Here is a 23,141-nt window from a genome sequence, read left to right on the forward strand (position 1 = left end):
CAACATCAAATTGAGCTATTTCAAAAGAACTTGGTGCCTGAACTTTCGAGACCCTTAATATCCCAATGTATCAAATCCTTCCAAAAATTGACCGATAAGGACCTCGCCCTCGAACATGTCTTGTTGGAGGAAGGAACCTTGAAACATTACCAGAAATCGACACAAAGTTCTTCCTCTTATCATAACAACAAGCCAAAATTCTAGTCTAAGAACAAAAACGTGGTCAATGATGGTGTAACTGATGCAAAGCGGGTCCAAACCGTGGCCGCTCCCCCAAAATCCACCACCAATAATCATTAATTCAATAATCAAAACAATCAAAATCAATCCCAAAAACCTCACAACAATGTCTCAATCTAGGGATGACCACCTCGATCGAATAACCGGACTCCAAGAGACTTCACTCCTCTGGCTGAGCCTATTGAAATGGTATTTCAAAAACTTGTCCAAGCAGGTGTAGTGGTTTTTCCAATCACTCGCCCGTTTGACCCCAATCAACCTAAACCAAGATGGTATAATGAAAATGAGTATTGTGAATACCATTGTATCAAGGGATATGATACATGAAAGTGTATGAAACTGAAGATCTACATACAAGATCTCATTGATAGAGGTGAGATTGAAGTAAAAAATGCAAAACCTGGTAATAACAATGAAAAACTCAAAATGTACCAAGAACCCTTCCCGAAGCATGATAAAGGAAAAAGGCTCATCATCTAACGCAATGGGTTATGACTATGCTAATCACATAACCTGCTTTGATTTTTTAGTAGGTCGCATTGATCCTGCAGACACTCATGACAATGTCATAACCATCCAAGGAGTTAATACTCCTTCCCAAACCAAACTAAATCCTGCTAGGATAGTCATTCAAGGCACCACACCTTCCACCTCCCATTTCTAGAATGACTGCAATGTAACTACACGCTGAGGTAAAGTCACCATCCAAGGAGTCCCTCGCCCACCAAACCCCCCACCCATGTCTTCCACCCGTCGATATGACCTCCTTGACCAACTTGGGAAGACACCCACGCAGATCTCTATTTTGGAACTTCTCAAGACTTCCTCGATCCATAAAGAAATTTTGGAACAAGCCCTTCTTGAATCACGTGTTCCTGATAACATCAATGCCACCCAATTCCAAGCCCTCATTGGAAACCTTGCTGCCCAACAACACCTTGTATTTACCTCCAAAGATGCTCCCGTAGATGAAGACCATAACAAAACTTTGCACATCGAAGCTCTTATCCACAAGCATAAGGTCAAACGTATCCTGATAGATGATGGATCCAGGCTTAATCTGTGTACATACAAATTAATAAAACAATTGAGACTTTCTGAGAATCTGATAGACACAACAGGAAGGATCACAATAAAGGCATATGATGATGTGGAAAGAGTTTCAAAGGGCATGATCACCTTACCTCTTCAAGTGGGCCCCATTACAATTGAAACCCCTTACCAAGTACTAGATCTTGATCTCCCCTACAACATTCTCCTTGGTCAGCCATGGATTCACTCCTTGAAGGTTGTACCCTCCACCTATCACCAATGCATCAAATTCCCCTTCAATGGAAGAGAGATAACTATCAAAAGTGATCCACAACCCTTCCAATATTGCAAACTCCTAGAGGAAAACCATTCATATCATTTCCCATTAAATAGACCCTTGCCAACGCCTCCATCTGACACATCAAATGTTGCCTCCATATCATCCCAACCAGATAATCAAATCAAGATCTTGGACAGTGGTTGTGGAGAATACAAATTGGAGGACGTCTTATTAATAGGCAACCTCCCTCTCTCTCGTAAGTCATTTGGCAAACCAAAGGAGCTCAAAAAGGACCCGAAACCAGTCATACAATGCCAAAATACCACCTTCCAGCAATGGGGCCCACTTAATGAGGAGAGTCTTGAAGAAGCAGATGTCTCTTCCTAGTTGTACTGAGAAGAGGATGATGAGCCAGTGAAAGTACCCAATAAAATGTACCCAAAAGCATCTGCCATAGTTGAAAGAATGGGTTACAAAGGACACAGCCTGGGACTAGAGGAGAAAGGAAGAAAAGCACCCATAAATCCTATCTCCTACAGATACAACAGAGGCTTGGGGTACACCCCGGTGCCTAAGATTACTATCGCTGGTGCCCCTTCTAGTCCTTCTTCGGATATCGAAAGCGCTGACAAAGAGGAATTCCATGAAATGCCCTATGAATACGAGAAAGATATCTTCCTTGACACTTACATCAATACCATCACCCCCGTAACCCCTCCCACTTCACACGAGCTACATCTTGTCCATCCCGAACTCATTGACTGTGGCCAATGAGACAAACCCACTTTAGATATTTGCGCCGACGATAATGCTCTCATTGCTCTCCTGATGGCGTGAAACTTGGAAGATTGTAACAAAATCGAGGGTATTCAACTACACAAAAATGGATACTCTGGTAGTCAGGTCAATGCCCTTAGCCACAAAAAAGATAATAAAAGGAAAAGACATGATTCCCTAGGTGAAAACCTCCCTGAGGCACCTTTGGATGAACAAAAAATAAAAATAAAGGGCGTATCCGAAAGTGAAAACTTGGAAAAGGCACTTGACGATGAAGGACTTGACCTCCCTACCATTGGTTACCTTCCATAGGACAAATCAAATTTGTTGATAGAAGAAACAGACTTCATCAACATGGGCACCGAAGTCATTCCGAAAAATGTGCTCATTGCCAAATCCCTCACAAAAATAGAGAAACAAGACTTCATCAACTTCCTTATAGAGGTAAAAATCAATTTTGCATGGTCTTATTCCGATATGCCAGGGTTGGATCCTGCCTTGGTGGTTCACAATCTCGCCCTCCGCCCAGACGCAAAACCTGTAAAACAAAAATTGTGCAAAATGCACCCACATATTGCACTCTTGGTCAAGGCAGAACTCCAAAAGATGTTAGACGCAGAATTTATCAAACTAGTAGACTACACTGAATGGGTCTCTAACATTGTACCTGTCGACAAACCTGCCGGTGGCATCCGCATCTGCACAGATTTTCGAGATCTAAATAGAGCTTGTCCTAAAGATGATTTCTCGCTCCCCAATATAGACATGATTGTGGACCTTACAGCAGGACATGAAATGCGATCGCTAATGGATGGGTTTTCCGGATACAACCAAATCAGGATAGCAGATGAGGATCAGCATAAAACCACATTCACAACACCATGGGGTACTTTATGTCATCGGGTCATGCCTTTTGGTCTCAAAAATGCTGGAGCTACATACCAACGTGCCATGCCAATAATTTTTCATGACCTCATACACAAAATTATGGAGAACTATGTGGATGATCTGCTAGGCAAATCTAAGACAAGACAAGAACACATTCCCATTCTAAAGTAGATCTTTGAAAGATTAGAAAAATATAAACTATGCCTGAATCCCAAAAAGTGTGTGTTTGGAGTCACATCGAGAAAATTATTAGGATTCATTGTTTCCCGCAGAGGCATCGAGGTCGATCCTGCAAAAGTAAAAGCTATCATGGAAATGCCTCCACCAAAAACTCTCAGACAACTGCACAGTCATCAGGGAAAACTCCAATCTGTTATACGTTTTATTTCACAACTAGCAGATAAGTGTCATCCATTTGCACACCTCTTGCGCAAGGACACAAAATTCAAATGGGACTGCTTATGTCAAAAGGCCTTTGAGAAATTAAAAGAATATCTAGCATCACCTCTAGTTTTGATGCCACCTACCCCTGGAAAACCCCTCATTTTGTACATATATGCTACTACAGTGGCATTGGGGGCATTACTGGCACAAACAGATGATCAAGGGAAGGAACACACCATTTACTACATCAGTCGGACATTGGTAGGATATGAACTCAATTACACCCCCATTGAAAGAGCATGTTTGGCATTAGTATTTAGCACACAGAAACTATGACACTATATGCTAAACAACAAGACAAAATTAATTGCTAAAATTGATCCACTTAAATATCTCTTGTCAAAAGCTGCTCTCACTGGTAGAACCGCCAAATGGGTCATGCTCCTAAGTGAGTTTGACATCGAATATGTGGATAGAAAGGCAATCAAGGGACAAGTCATTGTAGATCAGTTGGCTCTTGCACCCAAAATGGATCGGGGGCGGGAATATTATTGGTCACACCTCAAGGAGATGGCATCCCCAAATCATACAAGATAGCCTTTGCATGTACCACTAACATAGCAGAATACGAGGCACTCATCACAGGTTTGCGTCTAGCTATCCACTGGAAAATAAAAGAGTTACAATTTTATGGTGATTCTCAGCTCGTTATAAAACAAGTAAATGATGAGTACCAGACAAAAGATGATAAACTCCTTCCTTACCGTACCATGGTTGAAGATCTTAAGAAACATTTCACAACAATCACATTTAATCAAATCCCACGAACAAACAACAGGGCTACAGATGCAATGGCCACCATTGGCTTCCTCCTTCAAATGCCAACACACAGTCAGAAGTGCAAGTTCTTGGTCAAGCAATTATTTATACCAGCATATGACCTACAAGAGTCTGAAATGGTGTGTGTTCTCGTTGGTCCTGAGTCCCCTTGGTACCAAGAAACCTTCGCTTTCCTGAAAGACAACACCATTCCCCCACATCTCACAAAAACCCAACAACAAACCTTCATCCACCGATGTGCTCGTTACACCATCCTTGGAGACACCCTATTCAGAAGGCATTTCGATGGTTCCCTCCTAAGGTGTTTAGATAAACAAGAGGCGGATTGGGAATTACGCGAAGTACACAAGGGTATCTGTGAGGCACACTCAAGTGGGCTCACATTGGCTAAAAAGCTTTTGAGAACTAGATACTATTGGCCTAAAATGGAGGTAGATGCATATAATTATGTGAAGAAATGCATCCCTTGCCAACAACATGGCGACAAAATTCATGCACCGTCACAAGAATTGCAGCCATTTATAACACCATGGCCCTTCTCACAGTGGAGGATCGATCTCATTGGGAAAATCCACCCTTCATCTTCCAATGGACATAAATTCATTATCACCACCACCGAATACTTCACCAAGTGGGTAGAGGCTATCCCTCTTACTTTCACCACCGACAAGCAAATATCCAAATTCATCCTGAACTATCTAATCTGTCAGTATGGCATCCCAAAAGTTATTATCACAGATAATGGAAAACAATTTAAAAACCAGGATGTCAAAGAACTCTGCCAAAAATTCAACATCCAACATCGCTTCTCCACCCCATATTATCCCCAAGGCAATGACCAAGCTGAGGCTTCTAATAAAACCTTAATCAAAATCCTCAAAAAAGACAGTCAATGAAGCTGGTTGTGATTGGCACCTCCAACTCCATCCCGCTTTGTGGGCCTATCGCACCTCCATCCACACCCCCACAAGCGCCACCCCTTATTCCCTGGTCTTTGGCTCCGAATCCATCCTTCCCCTTGAGATCGAGATCCCCTCTCTAAGGGTATTGCTGCAAGACATCCTACTAGAGGAAGAATACAGAATTGTTTGCTTACAAGAGCTAGAATTGTTAGATGAAAGGCGCCTCAAGGCCTTGAACCATCTCCGGGTATATCAAAACCGCTTGCGGATGGGTTATCACAAAAGAGTCAAAACCCGAGAATTCCAAGTTGGTGATCTTGTCCTCATGGAGAACCAAAAAAATCTACAAGAAAGAGAAAATAAAGGCAAGTTCGAGCCTAATTGGCTTGGACCATATGTAATCATAGCAAAATATGGATCGGGAGCTTATCAGTTGGCTACTCCTGAAGGCGATCCTTTAGATGATCCAATGAATATCATGCACCTCAAAAGATTTTATGCTTAGTCTTAAATTATCAAAAAAATCAAGAAAAATTTTTTAAAAAAAAAAAAAATGAGAAAAAGATCCTGAAAAAATCGTCACTTTGGTGAAAACCTGACAAACAGGCGCCTTATGACACAAAAAAATTAAAAAAATCAGAAAAAGAAAGAAAAACAATTTGTCCACTAGTGAAAATCACTTTGTGGTGCTATGGACAAGTACCTTGGTGAAAACCTTTGTGCAAGTGCCAAGGTAAATAACTGGATCCACTGTCTAGCATGTCGATACTACAAATCATCTGCCATCTAGCCCACCCATGCGCAACATTCCTTCTTTTCCGCCTCCCAATAAAACATGCGTATGATGATGAGTCTTTGCCTGAGTCATGAACAAGGAATGTCCCATTAAAACTGAGCTTTTATGCCTCTGTGTAAGCTTGAAGAAGTCTTGAGAAACAATCCCAAATCCACTAGTCACTCTCCAAAACCATAGACTCACTTGCCTAATCCAAAAGCCCACTTTGCCCTAGGGATGACCCCTTCCCTCACCTGGCAACCTAATCCTTCATCCTAGTTTTACTCTTGGCAAGAGGTATCATTTGGTCGCAAGGAAGTGACTTGTTAGATTTTGTTAGATCTTTTCATATAGACTTGCACATTTTGCCCTACGATTGCCACTATTTACGACTGCCTGGGTTCTTCCATATCCAGGTACGTTATGATAGGCGCACACTGGGGCATATTTCATAGTATGGCATGTTTTGGATCCCTCTTGTATAAACCGGCTACCTGGTACTAGTGTTTATCAACACTTACCTTCTCGTGTACAAGAGGTATCGGCGTGTTTGAGGGTTTCCTTGCACAAACCCACAACTTTGTATTAGTGTTTCTTAACACTTGCATTGTTGTGTGCAAGAAATTTTCGTTTGTCTATAGAGTCAGTCCACGCCCTGGGTTTCTCATGGCATCCTGATTTCTATAATCAGTGGTGCAAGCCACTCAGGGCAACATCAAACTAGGTTGGCTCTCCATATTTGTTGTGCACAAAATCTCACCATCATTCCATCAAATCCTAAACTCAATAATCCCATGGAGTTCTCAATTTCCCCCACTTGCCATCTATTCCATATTCTTCTATCTAAGATCATTGTGTTATTATTGGCATATTCCCTCTTTTTATTAATTCATTCACATCATGTAGAGTGCATTTCTTAGACAGTCATTTTTTTCCATAAAACATTTACCATATAAGATTGCATCACATAAATAAAAGATACACTCATCCATATAGCATTACATTTAGACTGCATCATAAATCATTCACACATGTGTATTTATACATAAAGCATAAAAAACACTCATCCTGCATCCAAAAAAAACTATGTCAGCAACACATCATAAACATACATACATAAGCATCCACTCTGCATCACAAAATAGGTCAGCATAGCACATCCATGATTGCATCCATAGATGACATCATAAGACAAACAAAATAATCCATCACAATAAATGCTACACATCATCTGTCACCAATCGAATCATGTATACATATATATATATAGAGGAAAATATGTCCGTCATGATACAATGACCCCTCATTGGGTCCGTTGTGGCATATATGGGCCCCCGTGAGGGCCCATCTTCCCCCACGGTCTCGCCTCTCCTATTCTTCCTTCCAAATTCTTCGTGACTGCTTCATATTTCTTCCTCATTTATCCTTCCACCTTGATTCTTCTTCCTCTCTTTTTTTTTCGAGAATTTTTCGTCCTTTTTTTTTTTTCAAAAAAATTCTCGAGGGGGCATACACCTCCCATTCTTTTTCGCTGGGGCATCCTTTTCTTCTTCTATCTTCTACACATCACCATACACCTCACATAATTAATTCTGATTCTGATCATGTCTTATACAGGATGAATCCTTCCTGAAACCAGACGTTGTGATCTGTCATGTCTTATACAGGATGAATCCTTCCGGAAACCAGATGTTGCACTTTGATCATGTCTTATACAGGATGAATCCTTCCTAAAACTAGATGTTGTGATCAGTCATGTCTTATATAGGATGAATCTTTCCTGAAACCAGACATTACGCTCTGATCATGTCTTATATAGGATGAATCCTTCCTGAAACCAGACGTTGTGATCAATCATGTCTTATACAGGATGAATCCTTCCTGAAACCAGATGCTCTGATCATGTCTTATACAGGATGAATCCTTCCTGAAACTAGACGTTGTGATCAATCATGTCTTATACAGGATGAATCCTTCCTGAAACCAGACATTGTGATCAATCATCTCTTATACAAGATGAATCCTTCCTGAAACTAGACGCTTTGATCATCTTTGTCTTATACGGGATGAATCCTTCCTAAAACTAGACTGAATCTAGATCTTATCAATCAAATCAATATCATCATCAAAAAACAAGATTATTCTTTGAATCAATGTGTCATCACACCTCGCTTCAAAGAGGGGCAAAAAGTAGACACTTAAAAATAATTATTTTTAATTCCTCACATAATTAATTAATTATGTTAATTCAAATTCTCCTCAATATTAATTAAATATAATTGATATTGTCACTATAGTATGTGACTGATTTATTTAATAAATCAATCCCTTTCTTTATTCTTCTAAAAAATTAAATCCTCATAAATCTTCCTCTTGGCTAATTAATTTTAATTAATTAGTTAACCCACATGATTCCTACAAACCATCTTCTTAATTCATCATTAACCTAATAAAGTCATCTAGAAACTCCCTAAACTCAGTTAACCTTATTCTTCTAATTTTTAATTCCCTCCACTCATTCTCTCTCCTAGTCAAATCCTCCTACAAATCCTAATCCCACCTAACATTTCCTCTAATCCTCCTCCTAATGAGTTGCTAATGGCTAATCATCATGATTAGCCATGAAGTCAACTCCTTGTCCCTTCCATCCAACCAGTAGCTTTTAATGCTCTTTTCCTAGGTGAATGTGAGATCTTCAAAATCTCACAATCCTCTAGACATCTCCTCTCCCAAGGAATTTTTAATTCCTTCTTATTCCTCCAATCCCCATGATTATCCCTTTTGGAGAATTTTAAATTCCTCCTCCCCATTCTTCAAGGAATGTCACATCCCTTGCTCCTCTTAAGGCACATTGGGAAGTCTTCCCAATGCACTTTGCTCTTCTCAAGGTACCTTGGGAAGTCTTCCCAATGTATCTTGAGGAGTGTGGAGACAAGAAATGCCTTTAAGGCATATCTCTTGGTCTCCACACCCTCTCTTGGGCCTTGTGTGAGCTCACAAGCAATCCTAGCCCTTCATCTTGAATCCATCCTAGCCATCCATTCTTCATCCCCTCTTCCTATAGATTGAGGACTCCATCCCTCCATTGTTCATCTCCAAGTTTAGTAATTTTGTGCTGTCCTTTTGAGCCCAGGAAATCATCTTGGCAACCTTATCATGTTCAAATCATATCTCATCCACACTTGATCATCTCATCCTTATCATCTTCCAAATCCATTCCATTTGTGCACAACATTGGAGAGCCATCCACATCAAGCAAGCAAGCAAGAAAGAGGAGCACATCAAGTGGAGCATCACCAAGGGGTGCCTTCACTTCATCAAGCTCAATCCAAGGGAGAGGTATAAGGTTTTGTGAGGTATATACATCTTATTCATGTTTTCATGTGTTTTGGAGTTATGTCTTTGATTTCATATGATTATATGTTTGACTTGCATGCTTATTAACTAATCCAACTCATAGGTCTTTTTCCCCTCTTCAAGTACCTAGCTATAAATGTGGTCGAATCTCCCCCAAAACGCAAGAGAGGTTGTCCAGTGGGATCAAGGAAGAGAAAAAGGGTAAGTCATTTCCTACGAGGTGAGTCATCTGGGGCGAGGAATGAACCAAAGACCATGATGAGGGAAGTTGTACAGGTTGAGGTGATCGAAGGAAAAGGAAAGGCGTTAATGGAGGCAAGTTAGGAGGAGCGATGCCATTTTGTCATGTTTTGTTTTGTTGATGATCATAGAAATGTTGAATGTAGAAGATAGCTACTACATGTTTAGGATTCGACCTATAGGTAGCTTAAGAATGTTTAGTATATTTCTAAGTTTTGAGAATGAGGAAGAACTCTGGATGTAACTTTTTTTTTCAATATACAAACTTATTAACCGATCAACCAAAAAAAAAAAAGACCCTTCATATAAACATGTGGACTTGGAGTACTAAAAAGAATATTACTTGCACCAAAATTCACATTTAAATCATTGGCATGTTTGATTATTGTCTAACAAAACTTGCACGAGGTCATAAAGTTGATTACTTCAACAAGGTTGATTGAGAAAATTTTGAACCTTTGTAATTCAATAATTTCCCCAAATTATTTATAAATAATATGTAATGGTCTTCTTGTTTGCATCCTTGAGGTGTCTAGATCTTGACATTGTTTTGTAAGTATGTATCAAATGATGCATGTCATTCTTGCACTTGTTGCTTTGGGTGTTTATTAGTGGTTTAGCTTCATTTTCTTATTTGATAGTTTTGGCCATGGCTTCAATTATTTCTATACAAGGTGTGTTTGGATCACTTACATGTTTCAAGATGAGATTCCTCAACATGTTGATTGTTGGTGTTGTTTTCATTGAGATGTTTGTTTGCAATCATGTCAAATTCCTTGTGATAATGATGTATTTTGTGGTTGCCTTTTTTCTTGAGATGCATGTGTCATGCTCTTATGCTTGGTTTATCATTATGTTTTAGTTCATGGATATGTGTAATAATATTTATGTTGTAATTAAATGTTATCATGATTTTATGACATATACATGCATTGATTTATATTTTATATGATGTTGTACCATGTTGAATGACTATGTTATTCTTTGTCTATTTTATGTATTAGGTAGGTCTGTATGACATGAGAGTTGAGTGGTTACAAGTGCACGATTATTTCTCCACCTAGCTACACAATTCTAAGTTATTCCCAATTTTGGAGATGTCATACTAGGTCTCCATACTGTGTTACTGATCATACTCAAATCAAGTCACTATATGTCTGACCCAATTTAACCTAGATCTGAATCAAAGGTGATTCTAGAGTCTATCTATGTTGTGAATTACAAGTAAATATCCAATTTAATTGAATGGTTTAATTTCCTCATTTTTTCATAAATGGAATGTTAAGAATTAAAATGATTTCAAATGTTGTCTAGTGAAATAATTATGTATTTTTTGAAGAAGAAGAAAGGAGGAAAAATAAAAATAAAGTTAATCTTTAAATTTTAGAAACACCTTGGGTTGGGAATACTTATGTATATTTGATTTAATTGTTGGATTAAAAATATTTAAAAGGAATTAGTGTTGTGCGTTTATTTTATTCAAGTGGAAAATTTGAGAACTCAAAAATAAAGAAAATTACAAATTAAGAAAATTGAAAATACAAAAAAGGGTTAAAAGAAAAATAGAAGTCTTATTTGCATTATTCATTATTTTGTGGACAAAAATGCTCTAAAATCCTCTTTTGAGAATTTTTTTTTTTTTTTTGGCGGGGGGGGGGCGTAGAAATTGGATGAGTTTGAATGGGGGCTAGAGAGATGGATCAATTGGGGTAGGAAAAGGATAGCGATGTTACGTCTGTGATCTTCCCCTCTCTAAATTGGAAATGTTGCAAGTTTTGATGTGTTTAATGTGCTTCTAATTTCAAGGTAATTTTCTTTCCCTATACATTTTCTTGAACTCTTTCTTGTTTTGGATGCCATGCTCACCCTTAAGAGAGCATAGGACTTCCCTTGTAAGATTCAATCTAGATTTTTAGATTAGTTTTTAAATTTATTTCAATTCTTGGAAAAAAGCAATTTTGTCCCCTCATAATGCCAAAAAAATTTAAAATGCATGCAATTTGAATTTTACTACATGAATGAGTTGTTCATATTTGATGTAAAAGGGCACTTTTTGTTTTAAAAAATTACGAATTTTAAAAATAGTAAAAAATTGAAGCTCTAATTATAAAGTTTGCATCTAATTTTTTTGTTTTTACATTAAAAATTAAATCAAAATTTATAATTTTTAAAGGTGAAATAAGATGCCTTGTTCTGGTGAAATTGATTCTCTCATGGATTTTTGTATAGATCATTTTAGGATCATGTTGAGAAATTTTGTGAGACAAATTTGTGTGCCTCGTTTTTCTTGCCACACTCAATTATAGCAAGTCATATTGAACCTAGGATGAAGATATGTCATGCCCAAATTTGATTAAAGTGAAAAAACACAACTAATTTTTTTTTTTTTTGTATAGATCATTTTAATATCATGTTGATAAATTTTATGAGACAAATTTGTGTGCCTTGTTTTTCTTGCCACTCAACTATGGCAAGTCATATTGAACCTAGGATGAAGGTATGTCATGTCCAAATTTTGATTAAAGGGAAAAAGCACTACTGATTTTTTAATTTTTTTATAGATTAATTTTAAGATATGTTGATAAATTTTGTGATACAAATTTGCATGCCTTATTTTTCTTGCCATGCTCAATATTGGCAAGTCATATTGAACCTAGGATGAAGGTATGTCAAGCCCAAATTTTGATTAAAGGGAAAAAGCACAACTATTTTTTTTAGAATAATAGTGTATAACTACCTTCAATACTCTACCATGCTTGACATGGTACAATTTTATATGCCTTGGATAGCGTTGCCCATGAAACGTTATTAACGACACAATGCCTAAGAGTGGGGTGAGGAAACTAAACCTAGATGGTTATGCAAAATCCATTACACACACCTTGTATCAATATAAGTGGCTCTTATGAACTAGGTTCCTTGAAACAAGATTCATGCCAATTGAACAACAAATATCTCCTCCCTTGGTAAGGGATCTAAGAACAAAAAATTATAACAATAATATCTACTAATTTTAAAGTCTACTTTAACATTACCATTTTTCTAAAATTTCTTCTACTTCTAATTAACCCTTTTAACACTAATATTAATAATATGTTATTATAATATTAATGTTAAAAGATTGTTTTTCTTAAAATTATTTCAATTATTAATACCACACTTAAAATACTAATTTATCTTTATGATTGATCTTAAATGGGGATACTTAGCAAAGATTATGTATAGCGTATATGTCTCCTTTTAACAGGAATACAATGACAATATTAGTGTTATTATTGCTACTTTTAGTATTAACATTAATTTTACTAAGATGTTTTTACATATACTATTACTATGACAATAATGGTTGTAGACACCTAAAATTGTCCTATTTAATTAAATAAATACTTTTATTTATTTAATTATTTAATCCTAAGTCTTCTATTAATTAAATAAATTCTTATTTATTTGATTAATTAATTTAACATTTTCTAGCCCTTTTCTCATTTAAATAAATATTTTTATTTATTTAAATTATCTTTCCCTAAATTAAATAAATATTTTATTTATTTAATTGGTCCCACTTCCTCTATTAATTATATAAATCTTTATTTATTTAATTAATTAATTAGCTTTTTCCTCTATGACACATGTCATTTATCTCTTAATCCTCCTCTACTTACCCCCTTCATTATTTTATTATTTTTTCTACCTACCCGTTAATCCTAGTTGACCATTTATTTCTTTCACCTCTTAATCTCATCCCTCCATTTTCTAAAGCATCTTCTATATAAGAGGATTTTCTCATCATTATCAACCCTAATCAGTACCTAATGTGACTATCAAGCCTTCTTGCGATCAAGCATCTTCACAACCACAATATGTTCTTTGTTGAGCTCTTGTGCACATACAAAATCTGAGAGAAAATATATCAAACAAGATCAATGGAGATAGGAGACAATGGAGATTGAAACCCTACTTGGCATGTGAATGGTAATATTGCTTCATTTGTTGATTTGCATGTCCTTAGGTATCTTCATTGGTGTATGGTGAATGTTTTATTGTAGGACTAGAGTTTGTTGTGGTTGGATCTTTGTGGTTTTACAATAGCTTATCATCATCATTTTTCACTGTATACAATGGCAACATAACATTATCACCCTTATTGAAACTCCTCCCATGCATAGAAGACAACAAAAATCATTTTGGGTGAAATAGATCCCAAAAAAAATCAAACATTGCTCTACAACGTTCCCGCTCCTTTCAAGTTTGAATCTACTCTTTGCATGGTGTTTTTTTTGGGGAGTTGTTCCACTGTCTCATGCGCCACCTAAGACTCCCATTAAAACTTCCTTGTCTCCTTCTGTACATGAGGGACTTAGTTTTGAGGACACTGCAGTACCTATTGGTCCCCCTTGTCAATGCTTCTTTGACGATATCTCCCAATGCAATTTGTGTTGTCAATACCCCTTTGGGTGAAGAGTTTATTATGGAGGATAAGGTTGAATCCTCTATTGCAATAGAGCATTTGAAGACCACACTTTTAGGTGGTCTAGAGAATAATGTGAATTCCAAGGGCTAAAAGAATACTCTTGTTAGGAGGGTCAGGTCCTATTATTCCTCACCCTAACCTAAAATATTTTGATACTAAGGGAGGTACTTCCATTAAGTTGCTTGATTCAGTTGTGGGTCAAATCCTTTCATCCATGAACAGTGCTCTAGTTGGTAAATTTTTGCCTTTTGTCCAACCATTGACATGGATTGCAATTGGATTTTTAATATATGGAAACTCAAAGGAAGCGTCACTACTAGTGCCATGTCATGTGGCTTCTTCCTTTTTAAGTTTAATGTTGAGGAAGACCTCATTGCAGTCCTTACTATCGGACCCTAGTCTTACGGAAAGCACCACTTATCTCTTTGTCATTGGAAACTAGGATTTGATCCAATTGTAGATGTAAACAAAACTGCTCCAGTTTGGATTCATTTGCTTGGTTTGTCACTTGAGTTCTGGGATGAGGAAATTTTTAAGTGGACTGGCAACTCGTTTGGCCACTTTGTGATGGAGTGACCAAGGCTAAACCCCAAGTTAGTGTTTTCTCACTTCTATGTGAAAGTTGATATTAAAAAAACTCTTCCTAATTTTATCTCTCTCTAGTCTAAATTAAGAAAGTGGACACAATTCATCTTGTATGAAAATGATATGATTTTTTCTCAAAATTTTTGTCATCTTATCTTTGATTGTAAGTTCCAAAAAAAAAATCCCCTAAATCTTAATTAATCTACCCAAATGGACAAGGAGAGCCCTAGGTTAAAAGACCCATTTCATTAGCAAATGGAGGTTGGGAGTGACTATCCTTTCACTAAGAAGATGCTTAAAATAATGGAAACCCCAACCAAATAGACTGTTGTTAATTCCTTGGTTGAACCAATTATTTCACTGATGGCTACTGATAAGTTGATACTTTGACATGTTTTTTTATTGAAACTCTTAGGTTATTGACATCTTTTGGGTTGCATTTTGATAGTAAAGAATTGTGAATTGACTATATGTAATCCATGTGTTAAACCTGAACTTATGAAATCATGTTTGAACTATGTCGGTTAATTCCTGCAGCCATACCAATTTATTCCTGCAGCCAAGTGATTTGTCCCTGTTGATATGCAGATTATTTAGGATAATGTCATATGTGAGTTAATGAATGTATTAATTGAGTAAGATACATATGCATGTCCTTGTATGTTGTTTTTGTTCTAGTGGAGATAATAAATGATATTGTGGTGGATGATTTCCTTTCACGCCTAAGGACTGGAGAATCGTGAACAGATAACTGGAGATCAAACTGAAGGGGATCCGAGCAAGCACAACGTATGGCATAATTGGAGTAGTCATACTTCACTATGGGAGTTTAACTCTAGTGCATATTGAATTCACAAAATATCGCTATGGCGTGCAAAGACTGTGGTTCGGTTGAGATCCACTGACTGTTCCTGCAGCCAAGCTCTAGTTATCTCCTTCATCTGACATTCATCTGCCTCTTCTTCTGGGCATGATTTGAGTTGTCTATTGTAGTTTATCTTTTCTTTATAATAAACTCTTCCTTTTTCTTAGATGTTAGATAAGATAGAAAGGAATTGAGCAAAGAGTTTGTAAAAGCATTTTAGAGTTTTCTTTTAGAACATGTAATCAATTTTAGAATGAAATAAAGCAAAGATATGTTGTTCTGATCTGTTAAAAGTATTTTGTTGGAAGTTTGATATCACTCATCCAAGGGGGCCCACTTGGTGAGTGATCCTATGTTTATGTTCATTGAAGTTTGTTTTTACCTAGTTGCAATAGAAGTTCATGGCTGGATTGTTCCTGCAACCACTGGAAATAGATCCACTGACTGTTCCTACAGCCAAGACAGAACGGTGTTATTTTTGTTATTTATATTAGATCATTCCAGCATTGTTTTATAAAGCTTTCATGTAGCCTTTTATGATTTCTATTCTTGCCTTTCCTTTCTGCGTAATGTTAGTTACTGCAGCAATGTAGAATAACCATTTAAGGAGCTTAGTGCATATATATTGTAGACCCATTTCAAGTTTTATGTTCCTGGATTGATAACTAAATGAACACCAGCCATGAAAATAGTAAACTCTACCATATGAATGTCCAAACTTTAGATTGAGATTTCAATTAGAGTAATTATTATCATTATAGTTGGGGTAGACATTTTTGGCACCGTTGCCGGGGATGGTGTCAAATTGAGAACCTTTTATGGTTATTATAGTTTCTAGTTAATTGTTTGAAATTTCATGAATCTGCATGCATAGCAAAAGAAGAGATGCCAGAGGTAGATTTCTGCCCACTCATCCTAATCATGCAAAAGATAATTTCCCAGATATAAATCCTTTTGCTGAACTTTATCAAGTCCCACAGAATCTGAATCACCCTGAATCTGAATTTCCAGAAGGTAGTCTTCAGTTCCTTTTTGGTCCACAAGAAGAATAATTTCCTATAGTAACAACCCCCACAAGTCCAATGCAAGGGAACCCTCCTCTTGTTGGGAATAATCCACCACCACCACCAGGTCCAATGTTTGAGTTTCCCATCTCTGACCAGCATGATAATGCTAACCTCAAGAACATTCCAGCATCTTCACTTCCTAAATTCTATGGGTTGGTGATAGAGATACATTTCTGTTTGAGTTTGATGTTCTTTGTAGGAGTTTTGACTATGCTACAGATGCCCATAGACTCAAAAATTTTCCTGCCAATTTGAAGGAGTCATCTTTGAGATGGTTTATGAGCTTGGGTAGTAGCACAATCAATACATGGGATGAGATGAAATGGTTGTTTCTTGCAAAATACAAAGACTATTGTAGAGGCACTGATCGTCATGGGGATGATATCTTTCGAATGACACAAACTGAAGATGAGAGTCTTGAGGATTATCTGGAAAGGTTTTTGTTTAGTGTCAAGAAGTCCAAGCATAGTACTCTGAATGAAGATTCCCTCAAATTGATATTTTTGAGGGGTATCAGTGATGAATGCACCGATTCCTTGGATCTGATGGGAGGAGGTGACATTACACAATCTACTTGGGCTGAAATAGGGCAAATTTGCAAAAAGTATTCCAGATCTACATCTAAGAAGAACATGAGATTTAAACCAGGGGCACCATTATCAACAACTAGAACTGGAGTTTCTAGATTGGAACTTAGTCATCTGTTAAAAGACTTCAAGGAGGACATAATAAACAATATGGCTACCCAGTTGGATACATTGGCAGCTAAGAAGAAGCATGAGGAAGCTGATGCATTCCTTTCAAAATTCTGTCCTCATTGTAAACAACGAAAGAAAGATTGCAGATGTAAGATGGTTGCAAATGTGGAAGTACCTGACTTCAAACCAGTTCAAGGTGAGGACGAGCAAGTCTTCTATGTTGCTCAAAGAAGACCAAATTTTCAAAGATAAGGTATGCCACTCGATCCACTTTCTTTTTCTAGTTATAGTGGTAATTCTTATGCACCAAACAACCAATGGCAACCATAGTATTCTCAAAATTTTGGTAACTATCCACATTTGTATGGGTCACAAGGCCAAGGGCAGCAATTTGTTAATCAAGTTCCACAGTGGCAGCAGCCACAGGGGAACTAGTATCTATCTCAGGGTCAAGGGAACCAGTTTCAAGGGAATTGGAAACGTAGCTCTCAATGGAGGGGAAACCAATCATGGCCAGCCCAATCTACTGGATATCAACCTCCTGTTCAACAGCCACAACCTCCTGCTTTAATGCCTCCTCCTGCAGCTACAACTGCACCACCTAAGCCAACATAGTTACCTACTCAACCAGTGCCTAATCCAAATATCAAATCTTAGTAACAACAACAAGCTTATTCAGCTGATGCTAATCAATACCCACCCTATTCTTTATCACTAGATGATATTCACCTTCGATCTGGGACAACTCTACCTAATCCCTCTCATGCAGTTATTACTGAGGTACAGGAAGAGCAGCCAATCTCTGACTCGAAAGATACAATACCTCAGAATCAAATATTACCACCATTTCCCCATAGATTGCAAGAAAAAGAAGTTTCTACTGAACAACAACTAAGCTTTGATATTCTTGATCAACCGAAGCACATTTGTGTTAAAATTCCATTATTGCAAGCAATAAAGGATGTCCCTATATATGGTAAGGCATTAAGAGAGGCATGCCTAAAGAAACCTGACAAGAAGAAAAAGTATCCACAAATAGTTCATGTTATGGGTCAATTGGCTGATATCATGTTAGGTAAAATTGCAATTCTAAAGTATGTTGATCCAGGTAGTCTTGTTGTGAGTATAGTCATTAATGATAGTCAAATAAGGAATGTTTTGATTGATTTAGGAGCAGCCATTAATGTAATGACAAGGGAAGTAATGAAACATCTAGAGATCAATAATTTAAGGACTACACCCATAGTTCTACAACTTGCTGATGGCTCTACAGTGAGACTTGATGGTATCATAGAGGATGTCATAGTTATTCTAGATTCCTGGGAATATCCTGCAAACTTTATGATTCTATCTCCAAAAGCAACATTGGGAGGATATCCGGTCATTTTGGGTAGACCTTGGCTTGCCACAACTGATGCATATATAGGGTGTAGATCAAGAGACATGACTATTTCAGATGGGAGTTCTACAAAAACATTAGCCTTGTATTCTCCAGCACAACCACAGCTTGAGCAACAACAAGTTGTTTGGCCTATCTTGGGAGAGGAATCTGATGAAATTGACTCTATTAATCACCTTATGATGATTAATCGAGGACCACTCCAACAGTTATATGATGAGGAATCAATTCTTTATAAGGTCTTGATAAATGAATTAATATAAGATCAAGAATTGCAAGAATTGGTTCCAAATATTGCAGGTCTGGACTTTCCTGCAGCCACTGATATTTTGCATACTCTGTTGCCGCAGGAATTATCTTTTTCTCATTTTTTTGATATAAACCAGATTGATCTTACTATTAAGATAGAGGTGGAATTGAATAAATATTTAAATATCAATAGAGATCTATCAGATACTCAAAATGAGGGCCTTGTAGACTTGCTGAAACTCCATAAAAATGCTTTTGCATGGGATTACAAGGACATGAGTGGGATTGATCCAGCAGTTTTTACTCACTGTATTTACATAAAGGATGATTGTTGCCCACTTAGACAACCTCAAAGAAGAGTCAATCCTGCCTTGAAGGAGATAGTTAAAGAGGAATTACAGAAATTGTTAAAAGCAGGGTTTATCTATCCTATCTTTGACAGTCAATGGGTATCACCTTTAGTGATAGTGCCTAAAAAGGGAGGCAAATGGAGAGTATGTGTTGATTATAGAGCTCTGAATTTGGCAACAAGAAAAGATCATTTCCCATTACTATTTGTGGATCAGATATTAGATTCTCTTGTTGGTAAGAGATATTTTTCATTCCTTGATGGATTTAGTGGTTACAATCAGATACAGATAGCCCAAGAGGATCAAGAGAAGACAACATTTACTTGCCCATGGGGCACGTATGCATATTCTGTTCTTCCTTTTGGGTTGTGTAATGCCACTTTTCAAAGAGCAGTGATTAGTATTTTTTCTGATATTTCTCAAGATATTATGGAAATTTACATGGATGACTTCACAACTTATGGTTCTGAATTTGATCATGCATTAGATAATTTGAAGAAAGTGTTGCAGCGATGTGAAGACTACAATTTGTCTTTGAACAGTGAGAAGTGTTTCATTATGATGGAAGAAGGAAGAGTCCTTGGTCATCATATATCTGTACAAGGTATAAAGGTGGATCCAACAAAGATAGAGGTCATTTAGCATATTAATGACCCTATAAAGCAAAAAGATGTGAGAAGTTTTCTTGGCCATGTTGGATACTACAGAAGGTTTATCAAAGATTTCAGTAAAATTGCAAGTCCCTTATATTCACTACTTACCAAAGATACAGAATTTAAATGGACCCCAGTATGCAATGAAGCTTTCTCAAAGCTTAAGCATGCTTTGACTCAAGCACTAGTTCTTAAGGGGCCAAATTGGTCTGTACCATTCCAAATCTATACAGATGCATCTGATTATGCAATAGGAGCAGTGCTGGGACAAAAAGTTGACAAGTTGGAAAATGCAATATATTATATCAGCAAGAATTTGTAGGGACCTGAATTGAATTATACAGTTACTGAAAAAGGAAATACTAGCTGTCATATATGCCCTTAACAAATTTAGACACTATATTATAGGGTATCCCATATTTGTGCATACAAATCATACTACAATTAGATATCTCATGAATAAGCCATCAATCACCAGTAGATTAGCTCGCTGGTTATTGTTGATGCAAGTTTTTGATATCATAGTTGTTGATAAGCCAATAAAGTCTAATGTGGTTGCAGATTATCTTTCACGTCTTCAATTGCTGGAAGATTCTACAATGATAGATGACACTTGTCTAGATGAGCATTTGTTTCTCATACAGGCTCACACTCCATGGTATGCTGATATTGCCAACTATTTAGCTGTAGCTAAGATGCCAATTTCTTTTTCTCCTAAGGAAAGAAGGTTGTTGGTTGAGAAAAGTTTTAACTTTTCATAGATTGTTGATTGTCTATTTTATACTGGACCTAACCAAGTAATGCAAAGATGTGTCAGAGAAGATGAAACATATGACATCCTGCATGCATGCCATGATGAACCATGTGGAGGTCATTTTGTTGCCAAAAGAACATCACTGAAAATACTTAATACAGGATACTATTGGCCCACATTACACAAGGATGCAACTCAGTATACAAGGAAATGTGACATATGTCAACGAATGGGAAAACCTACAAAATCTGATGAGATGCCACTATATCCTCAAATATCTGTTACACCATTTGACAAGTGGGATTAGATTTTGTTGGCCCTATTGATCCACCTTCTAATGGAAAATCTTATATCTTGGTATGTACAGACTATGTAACAAAATGGGTAGAACCTAGAGCCATGACACATGCAAGAGATAATAAGGTGGCTGAGTTTCTCTATGAAGAGATATTTACAAGATATGGAGTACTAAGGGAGATTGTCTCAGATCAGGGACCTCAATTTACACCAACCTTGATAAAAGCTTTGGTCAATGAATACAATATAAGACACATGAAATGTACTCCATATCATCCACAGTCTAATGGACAAGTAGAAGTTACAAATAGAGAGCTTGAGGCTATTCTTACAAAAACAGTGTCTGTTCATAGGAAAGATTGGTCTCATTGGCTTTTAGAAGCAATTTGGGCATATAGAACAACTTGGAAAACACCAATTGGTTTCACACCTTTTGGGATGGTTTATGGCAAAACAACAATGATGCCTATTGAATTTGAGCATAAAACCTTGAGAATACCTTTACAACTAAATATGACATTGTCTAAAGCACATAAAGAACACATTCAACAGTTAAATGCTCTTGATGAATGGAGGAAGATAGCTGTTCAACATACAAAATTGATTCAAAATCAAAGAGCAAAATGGCATGATAAATATATTAGAGAAAAGAAATTCAAAGCTGGTGATTGGGCACTCTTGTATGATTCCAGATATAAAGATGCTATGGGAAAACTTCAAACAAGGTGGTTAGGTCCTTATGAGATAGAAGAAGTTTTTCAGAATGGAGCAGTTCATTTGTCTACAATAGATCCTATTCGATTTAAACTCTTAGTGAATGGACACCGCCTACGACTATATCACAAGCCAACTACTAGAGAGGAGTTCCTGCAGCAGTTTGTTCCACAAAGTGACATAAAGGTTCCTGCAGCCACTGAAAAGGTTCCTGCAGCAACTGATGTAGATTCTGCAACAACTCATGAGCTTCCTATTGCAATTAAGCAGGCTAATAAAGGTAATGTTCCTACAGCCTCTGTAGTGGACATATTTACTAGTTCATAATAAAATATTTCCATTTTATATGGGAATATTCTTCTCCGTACATATAATCCCATCCACGTCATTCCATCCCACGTTCTTACCTGTCAGTTCATTTCATTTCGCCTTCATTTTTGTGCAATTGCAGGTACGTGTATATTGTATTTTATTTTAATTATGCATTTATTAGTTTATTATGATTATATCCTGTTTAAATCCACTCCACTACCCGAAATCTTGTCAGCTTGTGTGGACACGTGCTAGGTTAAGTTGGGGGGGGGTACTTTATGGTTCATTTTCCAATATGATTAATTATCAGTCCTTTTTGGTACCCCAAATTGATATGCTTCCCATCATTGTTGATTATGTTATTATTTCACGCAAGTGAATAATAAAGTTTGCCACCAGAACTAAGATATGTAAAGAGATTTCATTTTTAGCAATACTGTCAAATATTCTAGTTTAGCTGCAGAGAGAAAAATATCAGAGTAAAAGATGGACGGTGATCTAATTCATCATGAGCCAACGGTCCATGAAGGGTTGCTGCAGGATGGTCTTTGTGAGTAGTATTTCTGAAACTGTGGCTGGTTGGATTACTTCTTGAAAATTAGGGATTACAATGAAGAAATTGCTGCAGAATTCATGCATTCCTTTCATGAAGGGGAAGCTACGATTAAAGGTTTGAGGGTAGTTGCTATAGAACAGTGAATTGCAAAAGTAATAGGGTTGCTGCAGGAAGGAGAACTCTTTCCAGAATCAAAAGACGCAAGGAGTGCTAGGGCAGAGTTCACAATTCCTACAGATGGACCCTTAATGGTGGATAGACAAGGAACTAGAAGGGTTTCTTTACCAGAACATTGGCCTCAGGTAGCTTTGTATATCATGAAGTATATTACATGTGAAGGATGGTATTCAAACCTACATTCACCTCATTTTAGGTTACTTAGTCATCTGCGGCATGGTCGGTGAGTTAATGTACCTAATTTTTTATATCATCTCATCTCTACAAGTGCTAAGGAGA

The sequence above is a fragment of the Cryptomeria japonica genome, chromosome 1 (assembly GCF_030272615.1).
Source record: "Cryptomeria japonica chromosome 1, Sugi_1.0, whole genome shotgun sequence".
Classification (NCBI taxonomy): domain Eukaryota; kingdom Viridiplantae; phylum Streptophyta; class Pinopsida; order Cupressales; family Cupressaceae; genus Cryptomeria; species Cryptomeria japonica.